At 42.1% G+C, this 4,150-nt stretch overlaps 1 long non-coding RNA gene across 1 annotated transcript; it reads left to right on the top strand.

Moving 5' to 3' along the window:
• The first annotated feature begins 943 nt into the window (after nt 1-943).
• Nucleotides 944-2,185, top strand: LOC142740521 (uncharacterized). Its single transcript, XR_012880751.1, has 3 exons — nt 944-1,016; nt 1,832-1,896; nt 2,062-2,185. It is a non-coding gene; the product is annotated as an uncharacterized LOC142740521 (long non-coding RNA).
• The last annotated feature ends 1,965 nt before the right edge of the window (nt 2,186-4,150 follow it).

The raw sequence follows: 4,150 nt of genomic DNA, 5'->3' as shown, positions 1-4,150 counted from the left end.
AACACCCCGAAAAACAGCCGAATATACGGAGGCTGGACGCCTCCAAACATCTGCCCATTGATTTCAATGGGAAAAACTGTTTTTTTTTTCAGATGGTGCATTTTACGTGGGCGTTTGATAAAGCGGCGCATAAAAAACACCCTGTAAAAAGAAGTGCATTTCACTCCTTCGGCTGTTTTTGGAGCCGTTTTTCATTGTCTCAATAGAAAAACAGCTCCAAGAACGTTGGTAAAAACGGCTCAAAAAATGTTTGTGGTTTAAAAAATGGCTGAAAATCAGAGGCTGTTTTCCCTTGAAAAGAGCTCTGTATTTTAGAGACGTTTTTTAGTTAAGTGTGTGAACATACCCTTACCATTGTCTGAGAATTGCAGCTGTCAGTAATGTGGAATGTGACTTCTCAGTCGTTTTCAATATGATTTCTAATATAATTAAATTAAATAGTCTTAAAAAGCTACCGTATATTATCCTAATAAGGCTCAGCAGTAGCCAGGGCCGGCCTTAGGGGTGTGCGACCTGTGCCATTACATAGGGCGCATCCCTCCAGCAGGTGGAACGGGGCGCTGCGCTGGCTCCCTTCCACTGCTTGTGTTTTAGAAGCGGCCGGGCAACTCAGGAGCTGCCTTTCCGCCTGGGTGCTTCTCTCACTGACATCGCGTTTCTAGCAGCGAAAATCGGGATTCCTCTAGGAGATGGGGGCATTGGGGATTGGCATTTGTAAATTGCCCACATTGTGACCCCCCCTAATGTCAGTCATGGACACCTGGGCCTGGGTGTGATTGCAACCTCTTCACCCCTATAGTTATGTTCCCTGGGTTTACACTAACATTACAAAATGTTTTCAATGTCTGACTCGTCCTGTGATAGAAAATGAAAGGTGTGAAAGTAAATATATTATTATTCATTATGGATATGGGGTTATTTTATGTTTATTCCATTATGTATTTTACAGACATTTATGACATCTGAATATGTGGCACCAGTGACAGCCGACATGCTAGGACATACACTGTATATATGTAAGTATTATAGCAAATGACAACCTATAGAAATTCTATAATCTGATGTCATCCAGAATGTTCCTATAGAGACACATGACAAGACTGTGGGAACAAATTCCCCAATGTTGTTCATCCAGGGCCTGTCTTAGGGGTGTGCGACCTTTGCGGTTACACTGGGTGCATCACCTGTCACTAATGAATGGGACGCCACTGGTCTTGATGTCTGGGGCACCCATTGCTTGAACACTCAATCCCACTCTTCATGTAAAAAAAGTAAAGGGCACTGCTCAGGATGCAGATACAATTCCTTGATAATGGATTACATTACAGTGTGGCAGACAATACTTGTCTGGCAGTGTTATTTGGGCACTGTATGATTGCAGTATTTGAGTACTATATTCTACGCCATAAAGCTGAATTCAGACGCTGCAGATTTGCTGAGCGGCAAAATTCACAAGTGTTACAGGTGAATAGTTACAGTCTCAAAAACTCATCCACATGTAGCAAAAGTAAACGCTGGGAATTTTGCTGCAGCTTTATATTATTATTATTATAGAAATGCTCCATAAAGAAGATATTATGGTATTAGTAATATATAAGGGACTTGTTATTTATGTAATTTCCTAATACACATTTGGCTTATGGGGGAGCACACAGCGCACACAGAGTGTCTACATTACCAGTACTGCAGTCTGTGCGCCACCATACAGGTCCGTCCACATGAAGTTGCTGTGTACATGAGCCCTAATGTACATTTCCTTCATTGTTGGGTGGTCTATACTGAGCACACGTCTGTCTGGAGAAATAAAACTACACAATTATTGTTTTTCCAGAACACCTTAAGATCAGCTGCCTGCTGTCAGGGGGACTCTCTGAAGCAATATTTCATCTATGCAAGGTGCGTCTCTTATTAGTTACTATATGCAGTATCCACCAATACCCTCCACAGTTAGAATGACACTTTTTGTATGTCCTGGGTCAGAATGCCCCTTTTGTATGGCCCCACAGTAATGAAGCCCCCTTTTCTAAGCCCCGACTCAGTCCTTTTATCCTTTTCTCCTAGAATTAATTCCTCATAAGAGTTAATGATAACCACGTCCCAGGAGGGCAGATCAAAGATTAAGCAGAGCCCTCCACCTCACATCACATAACGTTCTACATTCAGTCGGATGTATTCAGTAGGAGAGTCCAAGGTCAGTGTATTTTATTAACTGCATCTCTAAATGATCACATAGTGTGTATTACTGGTCAATACTGAAGAGGGCACTACCACCATAGATGGCCTGGGCACCCTCAACTTACACTGCCGATCCGGCATTTAGGGCCCAAACCTATAATATAAAAAAACAGAAAGATACAATCCCTAATTTATTGACTGGGTGATGTTATTTGGGCACTGTATGATTAAATTATTTGGACACTACATGGTGCATCATAAGGGGGAGGACGTCACAGATACTGCACATGTCACCAATAAACCTAAGGCCGGCCCTGGATGTGACACAATTTGCTGCCACGTGACATGCCATCCACACGGACATGACCGCTGTGGCCTAGCAACTAAAGACAACAGAACCACCAGCGCAGGAGCCACAGGGAATTTAAAAAACGAGTAGGGACAATTTGTTATTTTTAGCCATATGCGGCTTAGACTAAGGTTTATGAAACTGTCAGAAAACCCCTTTAATAATTATTTTGTCTGTTGAATCCAGAAATCCAATTTACCATTTTCTACTCTCTCTACTCCAGTCCAAAAGACTCCACAAAAGACAAATTAGAAGTTTTCCATTAAGGATAAGATTATATAGAAGAATAACAATAAGCTCCTTGTCCCTGATACAAAATCTATACCAGGGTCCTCCAACTATTATGTGCCATTATACTGCTGGTGTTATTTGTGTGGCAAAGGGGCATCGGACTCGCCCTGTGATAGAAAATGAAATGTGTGAAAGTAAATATATTATTATTCATTATAGATATGGGGTTATTTTATGTATGTGCATTAAACCCATTATGTATTTTACAGACATTTATAACATCTGAATATGTGGCACCAGTGACAGCCGACATGCTAGAAGATCCACTGTATATATGTAAGTATTATAGCAAATAACAACCTATAGAAATTCTATAATGTGATGTCATCCAGAATGTTCCTATAGAGACACATGACAAGACAGTGGGAACAATCTCCCTCATGTTTTCAATAGGCTGAACATATATTTGTTGATATGATGAACCATACTAAGCGCACGTCATAATATCTTCACAGTTTATACTTTTTGTTCCAGAATTTCTTGAGATCGGCTGCCTGCTGCCAGGGGGACTCTCTGAAGTAATATTTCATCTATATGCGGTATGTCCATCATTAGTTACTATATACAGTATCCACCAGTAGCTCTGTACATTGAAAAAGTAATGAGTGGGCAAAATGCCAAGAAAGGCGTAGCAGTGGGGAACCTTGGATAGTTGGTAGGAATAGGCATAATGTAAGTTAGGGGTATCTTTGTCCAAAATGCTGGCCACATGGCTCGGTTTGGGACTGAACGTAGGTGTAAGGTAATTGGGTGAGGGAGTGTAGGGGGATTTTAGACAGCTTTGGTCTGCCAAGAACATTTGCGATGTGTCAAGGCCTGGATGCAATAGACAAGGACTTAAGTGAGTTTCATTACACAGTCATAATCTGCAGGCATAGGTGATAATGGAGACTGGCAGAATGTTTTTATATTTACAGCACTCAAGCGGAAAGCAATGGAAGGTGCCAGGATATTGCCACGTATAGAGCCCCCACAAGTCATGCAGCACAAGGACCTGGACTTGGGGTGTACTGGATTGTTTGGAGCAAATGGCATCAAGGAAGCAAGGCAGGTATCCTCAATGGTATCATTCTAGCAAAAATTTGAGGGAACATGGCACGATGATGGGCCAAGTGCCAGGATCCTTGCACAGGGATCCAGGGTCGATGAAGGCAGCAATATCCCAGTAGGGCCTCATAATCTCAACATGGGAGAGGGACACCTTGGGGTTGCCAAAATGTTTAGAACACGGGGTACTGGCACAATGTTTGGAATTACAGGAGCAGCGCATCTGGATGTAAAGAGAATCAGAAGAAGGCAACAGTAGCTGGTTGAGTCTGATTCTGATCTGTCGGA

This window comes from Rhinoderma darwinii, chromosome 2, assembly GCF_050947455.1.
Source record: "Rhinoderma darwinii isolate aRhiDar2 chromosome 2, aRhiDar2.hap1, whole genome shotgun sequence".
Classification (NCBI taxonomy): domain Eukaryota; kingdom Metazoa; phylum Chordata; class Amphibia; order Anura; family Rhinodermatidae; genus Rhinoderma; species Rhinoderma darwinii.
The sequence above is the reverse complement of the archived record's forward strand: the minus strand, read 5'-3'. Positions and strand labels throughout refer to the sequence as shown.